The sequence below is a fragment of the Zeus faber genome, assembly GCF_960531495.2.
Source record: "Zeus faber genome assembly, chromosome: 9".
NCBI lineage: Eukaryota > Metazoa > Chordata > Actinopteri > Zeiformes > Zeidae > Zeus > Zeus faber.
In genome coordinates, this window is record NC_137197.1 from 22,244,173 (window position 1) to 22,260,172 (window position 16,000).

General features: G+C 47.0%; 1 protein-coding gene across 1 annotated transcript in view; it reads left to right on the forward strand.

The window, feature by feature from the left end:
• Positions 1-16,000, forward strand: part of robo1 (roundabout, axon guidance receptor, homolog 1) — a 224,862-nt gene that overhangs the window by 140,201 nt on the left and 68,661 nt on the right. The window lies entirely within an intron of this gene.

Here is a 16,000-nt window from a genome sequence, read left to right on the forward strand (position 1 = left end):
ACCCCCCACACTAACCCATCTCTACTAAACCACTCATCATGACCAATCCTTATCAACCTCTACTGTCCTCCCATGATTGGGTGGACAGAAGAAGTCATTGATTGTGGCCATCCAGCGATTACAATCAGGAAGGATGCATGGCCGGGTGCACACTGAGCTCCGCCTAAAGCCCAGGGGAGATGGAAAGAAAGATTATAGATTGTACGCTTTCTGCACCTCCTCTTGTCTGCTGCCACCCTGAAGTGAGTTACGAGTCTCATCCCTCCAGTAATCATGTTCGATATTTTACATTTGTTCCTCTGTTATTTAATTAAATTTATTTATATTTATCTGGCATAGTCCTCCAAGTGAGAGGGAAGGAGGTTAGATAATTAAATGGTTTTTGGACTAATATTTCATGATAAATGGCTTCCAGTGCAGCTTTCTCATCGCATACAGAGAAATTGCGATACACCCCCTCCTCTTGCTGATATATAAACTGATTTATGATAGCATAGTTTATAATGTCCTTTCCGTCTTTGTACTAATTTTTATTGATGTCTTCATTTGATATCCCTATCACCGCATTATACAAACATCTGCTCTTCCAGTGATTTATATTGAACCCATCTATGTGCTTGCTATAATTCAACGCTTTACTCTAGTGGCCAAAAAAAAAGGACAAAGACCATTATAACTCCCTATTATTCATATATTCCTTGCAGTTGATGAGGACTGTCCTATGTAGGATTTATATGTGGCTTTGGGAAAAAAAAAACTCTGTGGTTGGAGGAGTCACACCACAGAAATCTGAGATATTTGGTGTTAGACAGAAGAGCAAGGATAAAGGGGGAACTGAGGAAAATGACAGAAGAAGGGTGAAAATGAAATGAATTTGCAGTGTGGAAGTGTGGTAGATAGACCAAATAGATCAATAGATATATCAATAGATAGATCAAATAGTGTGTGCCTACGTGTGTGCTTGCGTGCGTGCGTCATGCAGTGCACACACAAATACACATATTTTCAGCATTTATCCCTCACCTTCATAAATTGTCTTCTGCCTGTCTATACATCACCAATACACAAAGAGAATATACGTACATTCTACTACTTGCATTTTTTCCCGGAGACCTTTACTTAGCGCAGTTTCGCTCGTTCCACGGACGGGGGCAGCGGCCGAAAAGGTTATCGTGGAGCCTTGGAGAGAGAAGACGGATGGCCCTCTCCCTTCCCCATTGACTTTTAATCTCTGCTCTGACGTGATGTAAATTGCCCTTCCTCCTTACGTAGCCCAAGGAGTCCCTGGCCACTCATCTCTTTGCCGACGCACCAGCCTCCCCTCGGAGAGGCTTTGGAGGCTGACCACTGATCAAGCACCGAGGCCCTTCCCGGGTCGGGGAAGAGCGCCCCCTTTGACCTTTGTCTGCTTATCTGCAAATTATGATGTATTAAAGCAGAAGAGGCTCCTAATGACTCTGCATGCATTAAACATCTGCGCTGCTCCCCCATCAAAGGACCCCGTTCACAATAGGGCCCTAAATATGTTCGCAGGAAGCAGTGGTGAGCACAGAGGTCAGGGGTCAAGGCGAGCGTGTGAAGTGGACCTGTGGCTAATTATTGGCTTGGGAGGACCTTTGTAGTGGGAGCCAGCTGTAAGACTCTGGGACTAAAGTCTTTAATATCCTGTTTGCTGCTCCTAAATGTTTCCCTGTATCGGGAGAGGAGCATTCCTGGAGCACAGAAACGCAGGCTGCCGCTTTGATGATGATTGGGCATGTCCTCCAGCGCTGGAAGCAGATCATAATCTGCCATGCAGGTTGCTGGAGAGATTGTTGTGGTCCTGATTACACCGAGGTCCCGTTTTTGCTCTGGTCCCTTGCCATGTATATTGGGAGAACGGCGGACAGAATTCCGAGCAGCCATTTCTCTCTCTCTCTCTCTCCCTCCGAGACAAGTTCATTGTCTGAGCCCAGAGCGCCTCCATTCCTGCGGTGTTAGAAATTATACGGTGGCTCTTTAAGTACAGCATCTGCTGTTTTGACTTGACTAAGCAGGGCAGCGCAGTGTAGTTTAGATTAAAAAAAAAACAGCAATTTGCTTCAACTTAAATGAGACATTGGGAAGTTACCAGACATTCCTGAAATAAATGAAAATTATTTGTTTGGAAGTGGAAATGATGGAAAGAAAAGAACCAAATAATTGCTCAGGTAAGCCACACATCTTCATGGTTTGCCACAAACCTTTCCTCCATTGTGCGTTTTGTCCGGAGCCGAGGTATTAAAATTGCTGGTTTGGGGTTTTTTTTTTTTTGGCCGCTTGAATGGATCGCCCCTTTTGGGAGAATGACAGACGTTACATTATTCGTGAGCGTTATTCGTGTCTGTGCTCGTCCACTGCGGCTGAGTCGCCGTGTGTGGAAATCCATCTGGATATCGAGGATCATTTGTCTTCACAAGACTTTGATCACATGCTTCAACGGCATATCAAATGCCATCATCTATACACTTAAACAAATCAGGCCTCTTCTGGTTACAATATGGAACAAAATGCAAAATAATCAGAGGTGTGTGTGTGTGTGTGTGTGTGTGTGGGTGTGTGCGTGGGTGCGTGTAATTTATGGTGTTTTTAACCTGGGCAATTAGTTATGCTCCGAAAGTCAAGTATCAACCACCCATCCCCTTAATTACAATGTGAGAATGGATGAGTCTTGAGTGTTTCATTTATCTTTGATGCAGATGTGCTGCAAGGCCCAAGTTCCTGTCTCCACTTCAAAGAGAAGCAGGTTTTTCACGAGCAGGGGACGGCATCATCGCAGCCAAGAAGCAGACTTTGTCCTCCTCTGTTTACTGTAATACTCAGCGACGTTGACAAGGAGGTTATTATCAACGTCAACCTCGAGGCAAATCAGAGCAAAGCTCATGAAGATCTGCATGGCATAGTTCCTACAGTACAATAGCCTTTGTAGCAATGGGAACATTACTGTACATTCTTTATAAAAAAAAAAAAGAGTCAAATCCTTGTTCAATGTTATTCAGTCTGGGGTTTTTGCTCACTCTCTACTGTAGATTCAAATTCACGGTTTAAATCTTTATTTTTTATTTTTTTGTATTATTCATCATCAATAATATTTGAAAAATGATGAATAAAATACATGATAAAAAGATAGACCAATACAGCACAACTGGTACTCTGATTGTGATATGAGTATATACAGTAATACTCCATAAGAATCCACTCTTTGAAAATACCATTAGAACACACCCCATCGGTCTTCCATTATAATATAAGCATATCCTCCAGTCGCCCACCAATTAAAGGGTCTCCCTTTCTTTGTCTTTCTCTTTACCTTTCTCTCTGTCTCGCTCTCTCTCTTTCTCTCTTTTAACGATTATGTGTTTTGCTGTGGAATTGGTCAACCCCATAGTGAGCGTCTCTCTTAATCACCTTGTCCGTCTCTGTGGGGTGGAGCTGGATGTCATGCTGTTATGTTACTGTTACCGCTTTTCAATTGCATTTTTTTTTAAACAGCAAAGGAATTCCTTTCATCAAAACAAACCAAATACCTGGAAGGATTTCTAAATGTCATATTGCATGTAAGAAATGACTGTAAGGGGAAGAAATTGAGAACGAAACGTATTATTCAAGTGTATTTGAAAATCCAAATACAATGATATATTGATACAAAAATATGAAAAAAAAAAAAGTCTGCGGCTGCATCCCCCATCGCTGTTGTGGGGGTTTACAGCAGCTTGTGGCAGGGGTCTCTCCCCTCTCCTCCTAATTGGCCGGCTCCCCTCTCTCCCTGCCTGCCAGATAATTGGCCCTCTCTCTCTTCCCCCACCCCCACCCCCTGCATCCTGATCCTCGGTCTCCACCCGCCTGCCTTCTGCATTCCACACGCCTCTCATTGCAGTCTGAAGCTCTCTTTGGAGATATCTTTGACCACCGCATCAAAGGGAATTCACAATCCCCCAGCCGTCCAAAAAAAGAAATGGGGGGGGGGGGGGGAAGCGAAGCTCAGGCAACTCTTTTCACTCCTTCCTTGATAAATATCAATATAGAGATGGATTTTTATATCCACCGTGTAGCGTTCAGCATCTCCTTCCCCTCACCTGAACCCCCGGGGACGGGGAGAGAAGCCTCTCGTTTCTCTAACACGTGGAGAACAAGGTAATTCATTTTAAGGGGAGCCCTGCTGGAATTATTCATGAGGGCGGGGGGGGTTCAGTATCAAAATATTCTGCTCTGCTCTGCCCTTAATAATGCATGCTTAACATTCATCTCCATTGCTACAGGGAGCGCGAAGCGCCAAATCATCTGTCACTATAGGGACACCGCAGCTCTGCTCGTACATCCCCCTAGCGTCGGCTGTCAGGGCTTACAGAGGCAGGGAGGGAGGGAGGGAGGGAGCGAGGGAGGGAGGGAGGGAGGGAAGGGAGGAGGAAACAAAAGAAGGAGGCGTGCCCTGTGTGACGGTGACGAGTGGGCCCCCCAACTCTGGGAAGGAGGTGGCCCGCAGCAAGAGAAGGCAGGTCTGTTGACCTTTGGGAGAGGACCATTGGCTTCAGACTGAGTGATGGTGTCAGCCGCCGGTGTAAAACACCTCTATTAGGAATGCCTGGCATGCTCGGGCGCTTCTAATTATGAAGAATGCAAAACAAGAGTCAGGAGACGGCGGGAGAGGGCGGGTTCGCAGCCAGCGCCACGCCAGCCTTACTCACCAGCTACTGCTGTGTGGGACCCACCGCGGTGTGACAACCTGTCAGGGCTTACACACTGAGCGCACACACGCACGCACGCACACACACACACGCACGCACGCACGCACGCACGCACGCACGCACGCACGCACGCACGCACGCACGCACGCACACACACACACACACACTGTCATACATAGACACACACATACAGACAGGTCAGACACATTCCACATTTAAGCTTTATAACAGTCCCATTTTTCCCACACGGGTAGCCCTCCGACAGACTGCCACTCATTACGAGTAGAGGGGCCGGGGCCCAAAAGTAACGGTTGCTCAGTTGCCCCACGCAACCAGATTTGGCACCATGATCAACCATCTTTTGCGGTCTGGTCAAGAAAAATGAGTTATACGTACTTGGGCACTGGTTTACTGGTGTGAAATATGGGGTTCACCATGATATAGGGTTATCACTCAATTATAAAATGATTAAAGTACAGTGACCATTCTGTCATTATTGACAACCAAAAGCTGATAGATCATGTCATCGTCATGTCATGTGCTGATGCTGAACTACCAGCAGTGCCTTGTTTGCCTTGGTGTTGTAACTCTATAACCTTGCAGCTCTGTGTGCTGTTCTCTAACAATATATCTAAATCTATGTAATCACATAAACATATTTGCACACACTTAATGAAGAACACAACCTCATATAACCTCAGTCACATATCTTTATTTTCAGCGGACAGTGTTAATTCTCACAGACATCCCAACCTTGGATTCCTGCCGCCGCTATCGTTGTTTTGGGCGTCGCCGCGACGCAGCTGCAGGAGCAGGAACAACACCCCTCCACTCCACTCCTTCGCGCATCACAGAGTTTGCTTATCCTGAACACGTACGAATCTGCGACGCCAAACTGACCATGTATTATTTCTGACTCCCCAAAATACACCGTTCCTCTCAGGGAGCTCCTCTCGAGCACATCTCTGATCCAACCCTTGATCAAGTAAAAACCAACGTCCGTCTGCCTCTTTATTTAAAAACCACCGACTGACCCACTGCAGACTAAAGCGGCCCTTTCATTTTCTGTAACATTAGTACTGGGCACCGTGTTCCGAGCATAGCAAGCCATATGACCACGTACATTACCAGCCGAGGAAGCCGAGAAACTGGAACCATCCCTGGAGTCCCCCCGAGATACAACCGAGGAGAAAAAACACCTAACATTTGTGCGTGTGCAAAACTGGCCACGGACATAAGCCATCTGTGTCCAATTTGGCTTGACTCTGTCATCTTAGGTCTCTGTAAGGTAGTCCTATGGGAAAACATTATCAGCACAGGCCGGCGTCAGACAAAAACACACACACACACGCACACACAAACCCACACAGCTACTGTGTGGACAGCAATGAAGGGTAGAATGGAAAGGGGTGGGGGTGGGGGGAAGAGATGCAGTGGGGAGGGCGGTGGGGATATCTTCCCATTGAGAGACGGAGGTCAACGGCAGAACACAAATAGGCTTTTACTTCCAGGAGCTGCGAGGGAGTGAGGTAACCGCCGCTGCCCTCCCCCAACGCCTCGCATCCTCCCCTCGGACTGATCAGCCACCGGGAACCCGCTGGGGCGGACCACGGCGAGCCCGGTGCGGGATGCCGTAGGGGAAACCTCGGCCGGTGTCACTGCTGCACTGTCGCCGCGAGCGGGGGCCGGCGTGAGCGGGGCTGGCGTGCTTCCTGCCGGAGGTGTCACCGTTTAGATGCAAATTTTTTTTAAATAACACATCGCCGTCTTGGTAATTGTGCCGTTTAGAATATACGGGATGAGCGGAGCATCTGTGGTGCTCGTGTACCTTTTGGAGGATGATGGAAAAATGTGTACGCGGCATAATGGCGTTATTCACCATCTGTACAGTAAATCAGTGAATAAAAGCAAACCCCACCCCTCCCCCGTTATTTTTTTAAACATAACCGAGCCAGCGCGTCTGCCCCCACCCCGCTTTCTGTTGAAGTGTCACCAGCAGCCATAAAACATCTCTATTTATCTAGTGGCATCCAAGCGTTGCAAAGAACTGCGCCTCAGTGTTTCTCTCAAAGGAGTGTCCTTGTGCCCTGCCCCAGTAACCTTGAGAGCCTAATGGATGAGGTCAGTCTGCAATGGGGGAGGGGTAGGAATCATTAAAAAATAAAAAAATAAAAAGTAGAATAAAAAAACGAAATAAAAGACTGAAAGATATTAGTGATAGGAGGTACTGGAGGAGGGCGATGCCGGGAGCGTGGAGGTTATTGAATTTTATTATTATATTCGTCTTTCTTTCTTTCCTTCTATTCCGTCTGTGCTTTCCTTTTGTGCGTTTGCCATGCAACAATTTGCGGGCTGGGATTCAGTGTTTTATCTCTAAATTCCCCTTAAACCATTTTTATTTTTAATTTTTCACTGGGTGGGAGATGAAGGTGTCCAGAGTCGCGGAGGAGCGAGATATATAGAGTCACAAATGAGGTCCAGGTGTGCGGGCAATCAATTTCATGCCGTTTGGTTTTGCAAGGCTGCATGCTGAAGGAGACATGTCATAATTGGGCCACCGTTTCAGACAGGCAATCGGTTTTACAGAATTAATTCATTTGAGTGGGGATGTATGAGCCTACACACACACACACACACATAGAATTCACAAACCGTTGGACACAATTGAGACAGATCGGTTTTGTGGCATTTCCTGGTAACCCCCATTGCTTCAAGGACTCCTGCAACCTTGTCCATTCATCATTGAAGAAGGCCTTGCTGCAGGAGCTCCTCTCCGGCAGTGGCCAGGATGTATCACGGAGCCCGGCACCCCTGCACTTTGTTAGAATTAGCGGCGCGGACTTACCCGATCCACAGCCGCCGCAAACGTACAGGATGCATTTGTTTATTTATTTTATTCGTTTTTTGTTTTTTTTTCTCTCGAAGGCTAAACTTGAAAGTTGTTTGCGCGTCGCTTCCCCGACGGCGTGTGGATCATCTCATTTCACCTCCTCCTCCCCTCCATCCCTGCCAGCTCACAGACGGCGTTCCCTCTATTCGTGCCGCTCAGTGGTGTGCGTACGGGCTTGATTCCACTCCCCACGTCATCCTTCCGTTTCCATTGTGGAACAGCAGCCGTTCAAAAAGAATGAAAAATCAGCCACACCCCTTTTCATCGAATTATTCAATCAAGGAATATTGTTTTTGTGGAAAGAGTTTTTACATTGTTTTAAATTTGGGCGTTTTCCCAGTCAAAGTGACGTCGTTGAAAATGAACACACCCCTTCTTCTTTGCACGGCGCCTTTTTCCAAACCTTTGAATTCCTTTTTTTTGACTGATAAGCGCGTTCGCTACATTATTTATGCAGTGCTGTCTTCATATATTACTACAAAGGACTTGGTATTGTGATACGTATCAGCTCAGGGGATCTCATTACCGCTGATGGTGAAGACGCACTTTCCACCCATCTAGACAGTGAGAGGCTTCTCTTAGCTTCTGAAAAGATGGTACACGACGGTAATCAATTCAAAAAGACCCTCCGTTATGGTTTTGTTTTTACCGTCGTGTCTCGGTAGTCAGTAGATTACATTCCATTATTGCAGCATGAAGGAGATTATTGTTTGTAAAATTGTATTTTTTTTATGTTTGCAAAATCATAGAAATGCCTCCATTTGGTTATACTGCTTGTAGTCTGGCTGAGAGAAACCCCATTGACGCATACAGAGAACTGTTCACTCAGTAACTCAACGCCATCGTCTGTTAATGCAGTGTTCAGACGACGTGATTCAGGCCTGAGTTTCCACTCGCGCCGACAGGTTTTTGGAGATCGCCGAGCAAAGCCCCCCCCCCCCCCCCGGACCGGAGGCAAACCGCCGAGCGCTCCCGTGAGCGAGGTACGGGCTGCTCCCGATGCGATCTGGCGGCTCGCCGAGCGCTTGGAGAGGCCGGCGAGATATCAAGCAGGTTTAATATCTGGTCGTGTGGGACGTCGACTCGGGAGCGACGCAACGAGCTACAGCCAATGAGCGCAGACGTGAGGGGGAACACACAGCATATCTATTTATCATACATTTTTTAATTAAATTCTGCTTTTATTCAATTTTTATAGTGATCAACAATCGGATAAAAAAAATGAAAAATCCTGTCCCGCGCATGGCATCGCCCCATTTCCGGTGTCACTTCTCACGTGTGTTTTTGTGACAAAACGCAGTTTGGAGACCCGACAGACGCGTCGGGGATTCCTCCTGGTGAAAGATCTTGTAACAGGTATCTGTCCCTCTAGCGTGCAAACTGCAAGACTGAAAGATTTCCGGGGTGGGAATCTTTGGGAATCTCACGATACGATTTCCATTCTTGGGGTCACGATTCGATTTAAAATCGATTCTCAATTCATCTTGATTCTTGATTCGTCACCATTCTCGATTGGATTCATTCCTTTTTCCCATTTGACGACAATAGGCCGTGTAATACATCCCAATCCCCAAAAAAATAAGAAAAAATATACAATATACAATCCGAAAATTTTTACCTTGAATTAATTGGATTCACTTATGCTTTGCCTTTGATAATGGAAATAAATATTTCAAGTATATCAAAATGTTCTCAACAGTAGACCACCTCTTCGCAGCTTTTCAGACCATGAACCCTCTTACCACACAGTGCTGATGCACCAGTTGAGTGCGTCTTGGTTCTGAGCGTGAATATGAGTAATGAACAGGTAAGTGGCAGTTAAGTCCTCCGCAATCATTTGAAAACAGCAATGCGGCTCTGGTATAAATGGCAATTTCGAACAAAAGGGCTTTTCAAACAACAACAACAAAAAAAAACGAACAAAAAACCCCTGTTGCATAGATAAAACTGGTCGCAGCATTTTTCATCTCTCATTTCCCTTCAATTCCTCAGCAACTTCAAAATAAACAAATTAAATCAAACAGGGGCGACTACATTGAGCTCCAGAGCGCTGTAATCACATCAAACAAGAGCCGTGCTTCATTTTGCTGCAAAGCGTTGTAGGCGGTGGTGTTTTTGAAATTTGGGCTGTGGAGCGCCCTCGAACGTCCATCACCGGCTGGAATGTCTGGGTTCTAAGGGTTAAACCATTCACCGATACGAATCGGAATCCGCTTCTAACTTTGGAGATGCGACGGCAGGGATTGGCGGAGCCCTGGACGGATCTAAACGCGCCATGATCCGCTCGTTGGCCCGATTCTGACGTTAGGAATGGGTCGACTGAAGCTCTGCTGAGAATTCTACTTTAGTATAAACTAAGCTGCTGCGGAAGACTCACTGATTCCACGTTACCACGTTACTTTCAAAATAATATATATTTTTTTCTTTTGAGACACGGGGAAGGGGAAGCACGCTGGACCGGAGATGGCTCCCTCACCCGTTGCGCAATCTACCGTCCTGATCCAAGGCGGAGCCGGACCGTCCCTTCCCTTCGCCGGGTTTAAAATGTTAGTTTCATACGCAAGTAGAAACCAAAGAAAATATACAGACCCAAAATAAAAACACAGGAAAACGCGCGGCGCGGCGCCGCCTGGAGGAGAAAGGGAGCACTCCGCTCCGGTTCACTGAGTTGGGTTTCACGTTTTTCCTTTTCCATACAAATAAGAAACTAAGGACACAAAATAAATCGAAATCTTTCTCTGAATCCCCGTTCAGCCTGAACCCTGCGCAGCGTCTCAACCCGTCGATCAGGTCTTCGCCTGATGGTGTTATGGTGTGATGGTGTTGTAACGTCCTGGACGGCGGAATAAGCCACACGGTTGTTATTACACACTGAGGTTCATTGTTACCTTCCAGGAACTGTTTTGGCCATAACCCAGGTCGTTGAACCGACAACCAAACAACCAAACTCTTCTCTCTCTTTCTCTCTGTCTGTCTCTCTCTCTCTCTCTCTCTCTCTCTGTCTGTCTCTCTCTCTCTCTCTCTCTCTCTCTCCCCCTCCGCACCGGGTCGCGTGCACATTCCCTATCGCGAGGCTCGTGAGCCGCCCGCAGTAACTCAACTGGACTGTTAATTCACGATAAAATCGCCAAACCTGCAAGTGAGCCGGTGGCGTGTGCTATTTTGGTTTCCGCGTCATAAAAGTAATCGGCAGACTTTGAATGTCACATCTGAATATTGCTTGCGGAGCGGTTTTGGCCGACAATAACAGCCAAACGCTTCCAATTCTTCCAGCAAACGCCCCTCGCGCCAAGTCGCGGAAGCCGGCCAACGGCTTATATTTCTCGGGAGAACACGAAACCACATTATCACAATGTAGAAAAATCCATTTTTGGAATTTGAAGATGGGTTTTGAATCTTCTTACGAGAATCGCACCCCTAAATCATTTTCAGTGAAGTTGTCAAATTTGAGCAATTTTTTTTTTTTTTTTTTTCCTTGAAAGGGGATTTTGCTACTTCCACAATCGCAGGGGGGGAAAAGCCACGTGCACAAACGTGCAAACAGAGCGAGCGAGAGTTACAATCCACCATTCTCAAATGCTCTATCCTGCTTTAATGGCGCCAATTACTCTCTCAAACACTGGCGGTGCAATACCTTACAGTGAGCCCATTGAGATGCTAATTCAGTTGTTTTTAATGGACACTCTCAATAATGAACCTGTGGGGGAAAATTTTCAGACAAATTGCGGCTCATGTGGTAAACATAGATTATGCTAATGCCAGAGGCAGTGCGGAGAGGTTGTCATGTCTGGCAAGGTAGGGGGTGTCATATAGCTGCTTTTTATAATGGAGATGCTCCATCTATAATTGCCCCTAGTTTTGTTCCTTAATGGGGTTTCCTCTACGGGATAACGCTAAAATGTGCCGACGTGCTAGTTGAGACATTAGTTGGGTCCAAAATGGTCACATCGCTATCCCCCCAGCGGAGATATGACGGAGAGCGTCATTTATCCGTTTTGTTCAGATTTCTCAACCTGCCACTGCAGCTGTGATTGCGCTCTTCAGAGTTGACAGCCGAACAGAGAGGGCCCAAATATCAGGCCCAGAGCGTTGAGGCGGAGTTGACAAAAGAAACCCCTCTTGCAGGACATTCCCGGCGGCCCATTCACCGAGATCGAGTGTCACGTCCTCGTGGTGCCTCGCGGTGTCGTGTTCCCCCCCTGTCCCCCGGCCTCGCCGTCCGGCCGGCTCCCGCTCTCCGACACCTACGGGACAAGGGCCCTGGGACCGGACCGCCGGACACAGGGGAGGTCGCCGTCTCGCGTTTCGCTGGGCGAGGATGAATAGATCCGGGACGAGCCTCGGCCAGCGGCCCCAGACTGCCCGGGGCACCGCGGTCCAGAGAGAAAAGAGATGGAGGACAAGAAAGAGTAGAGTGCATTCCTCAGAGGGGGGGGGGATTGAATGTCGGCGGAGGATGGAGTGGGGGTGGGGGTGACACTGGCAGTCAGTGGGATTGTGTTCTTCCATTGAAAAGCATCGGCTTGGAGCGACAAGGCTCCCGCGTACGCCCTGAACGGAGGAACGAGGTCGGGGATCCCGTTCGTTCCGGCGCTGGCGTAAGGAGTCGAGGGAAGTCGTTGGAAATAACCCAATCTCTCCCTGGGTGCTCTAGAGCTCTCCAGGTGGAATGTCAAGCGAAGAACAAACGCTATCGCTTCATCAATTAAAGTGGCACATTCGCCGCCTCTGAAGCCGCCGCTCTTGAAACCGAGACCGCTGTGGATGACAAGATCACAGCGCGAGACGCAAACATAGGCCTGTGTGCCAGCACGACTCGTCGTGTCCCCGGGCCATATCCTGCGGCAGATAAACATCGGCCTTCTTCCCCTCAACAGATATAGGTCACGCAGCCGCCGCGGTGTGCGCGGCGCCAGAGTCTTGCTGCATTTGTTTTATTGCCCATCGCCGTGGAATATCTGCTATTGTGCCGCGCCGGTCAAACGGGGTGTCTTGTTCCACTTTGTCCCTTCTATTTCATTACGCCCGTGGAGCTCAGATACAATCGAAATGGGCACTGCTCTCCGGGCCGCGCAAGACGTTACACACATGCACCCCATAGTCACGCACGTGCTGCGAAAATTATGAGACACACACGTATGCGCTGAGGAAATGTTACATTATAATGCCGGAAAGAAAAAACAGGAAATGGTCCGTGGGGAGGCGGGGGTAGGCCTTGGGGTAAATCCTTTGGTGAAATCTCAATGGCTCTTTATGGTGGGAACCGCCTGAGACAGTGATGGCTATCAGCTAATCTGGCAGGGCAGAGGCTAACACAGGTCAGGGCCTGTGTACCCAGTAGCCCGATCAGGGGCCCCCGCGCCCCGCAACTCACAGACGGGGAACAAGCCCAATGCCACACTTCCCACTCCTTATTACTTATGTTTGTTGGTGGCGTTCTGTGGACCGGCCTCTCCCAGTGTCTATACCGCCCATGGACAGGAAGAGGCTAAATAAGAGCCAATTAGCTTTGATCTGGTCAATTACTTACTTTTCTTCTCCCACATTAGAGTGGATATTATCTGTTGGGAAGGGAAGTCATGGGAGTGCTAAGGAAGGGGTCCTTGGAGGACTGCTGGATCCGCTGTCGTCCGACCAAAAACAACCGCTCGCACCGAAGTGTAGACTCTAGGACAGTGAACAAACGTGGTGTGGAGGGGGTTGAACAAGGCCAGGGAAGGAAGTTCAGGGTCAGAACCGCGTCTGTGCATTCCTTTTTTTTCTGTTCCAGAAAAAAAACAACCCAGATTGTTTCTATATTTGCTCTTCAAAAGGGAATGATTGATTTGTAGAATCTTCCATAAATCAGCCGTTGAGGATCCTACAAGCAGATGATGAACAGATTATGAATTTCTTTCTGAACTTTAAGCTTATTATTCTAATCGCATTTTCCACTTCATAAACCTCTGATTATCACAGTACTTTGAAGCAATGTTTGTTGCCACTGGGTGTGGTACAGTATGAGGAGCGAGACATTTGGAAGCAAATTGTAAGAAACGACAGCTGTAACCAAATTGGGGATGTTGAAAGTAGAGTGGAAACCGGGAAGGAGAGAAGAAGGACACGCCAGACGAGCATATCAGGGGTTTAACAAATGTGCCATTGTGTTGACAACTGCTCTCACACACAGTTTACTTTAATGCAAATATTTCCCCTCTTAAACTATTGTTGTGAATTGAGGCTGGCCCAAGGGCTCCATTAGTGCTCGTATCAAATTCTTTCACGGCGGTGTAAACCGTTGGGGTCGACGGGCTGTGCTTATTTCCTCTTATTTCCTGATTTTTATAAAGTATGTGTGAGTGTTTGCACTTTTATCAGGGAGGGTTTTTAAACTGAGCATAGCTTTCTGGATCAGGTCCATGTGTCTGTGGGCTCAGTATTTCATGGTGACCTGCCAAAGATTTTATGCCACAGGGGGGAATTAACTACAGACCAAGTCTGCTGTCTTCAGCTGGGCATGGAGGCTAAGGTCAGAGGAACACCAGCTGGAGTAGTCAACTTTACTTTGCTTCTCACAGCTCACACACACATGCACAATGAAGCACAAGTGGTCAAGCTAATCAGCGAGGCCCACGCCATAGGACATGCAAACACTGCAGCTCAATGAGGGCTTTCTAGCGCACTCATGTCTGGACTGGAGTGGTGAGTTGTCCATTTTGGCTCTGATTGTGTTGTTCTATGCATTAGCCAGGCGTTCATTACAGCCTGATACACAAGGCGTGGGCGGTAAGAATGGAAGTGCGTGGCAGGGACAGGGCTTTTAGTGGACGGATGAGGAAGTGAAGGGCCTATTCAACCTGGCTATGGCTCTCCCATCTCACGTGGAGTGGCTTTATATTGCTCTTATTACACTGTTTGTTTGATCACAACCAGACCTTACTTTGGAGACAATGGTCGTTGTGGGTGCTGTGACTACTCGTCATTTGAAGTACATTAGTGATAGATGCGTCATTGACGTTGTGACTACATTTCCATGGAGATTTGATTTGCTGAACGGGATGACAAAGAAGAAAAATACATACTGTTGAGTCTGGGCAGAGGACTGCTTTCGCTTAGAAAAACACTCGGCTCGCCAGAGCTGTACATGTGCGTTTCCGTGGCTTCGTGTGAGCCGGTGGGTGAAACAGAGAGCAAATACTGTACAACCATGTGCCTTCGTTGTTGAATGGATGTCATGCTCCATCTATTCCCAGAAGTTATTTCATTTTCTTTCTCATTAGTAGAGTTATTACACACAAAAAAAAGGAGAAAACGTCTTGGAGGAAGGAAATTAACTTTTAGTGGAGTTTACCCTGCTGTTCTGCACTGTGTCTGGCCCCTTGCCTTGGTGCATTGGGCTGGCACAACAGCGGCATGTGTTCGTTATTTAGCTGGAGGTTGAGCAGAGACAGTCAAGGTGGAAGAGGAAACTAATCAGGACAATAGTTTTACACGGAAACATGCCCTTTTATTGTGTATGCAATGCCTTTGCGTTGTATCCACACAAAGGCATTGCATATCAACAAATGTCACAAATGTCAATGATTGTGAAATAATTCCAGTAGACCATAGAAAACAGCGATAACATGATTGCATTCACGTTTCATTTTGTAACAAGAAAGCATAATAACACTGTATGAACAAAATGCTATTTCTTGTATTTCCTCCTTTTATACACCTTGAGCTAAAACATATCGTTATTTTGCATGCACCAGGATTTTACTCAAGTTACTTTTTGCAAAAAAATGAAAACAGCCTGACCTACATTGATGGTAATTATTAGCCTCTTTCCAAAGTAAGTATTGCGGATGACTACTCCATTATTTTGATTTTAAGTATGGCATTGAGACTCGAATACTTATATACTATAAGTATTTTATAAAGACACCGTAGATACCATAGGGCTTAAAACAGTCATATCAGTGCAATAATAATAAATGTGGTATGTTAAAAAACAAGCAGAACTATATGTATGCAATAATATGATCCTGAAAATATGGGACCCGGCAGAGATCGTGACTCACCCTGAGAGGTGTCACATGGCCTTATCTGGCAGCGCTCAGATGAGGTGCACATATGAACTATATGACTCATTGCCCATTGGCTGCGGTCACTCGAAGACATGCCCAAGAAACGGCAAAATTTAACCATGAGTCCCTTAGCTCAAGCTCCATCCCTGGGATAATGTGTCCCTAGTTGACAGGGGACACATTGTAGCTTGTGATGAGAGCAGTGGCTCCGAGAGCCGCCCCGCAAGGGCATGTTCCCCCAACATTTAACCACTTGATGCCCAACCATTGATGGGTGTATCTGTCCCAGAGGAGTCCCTGAGCTCCACTCGCTTGGATGTAAATCTGTATGGTGTCCTGAGGCTCCAAAACCACCTACA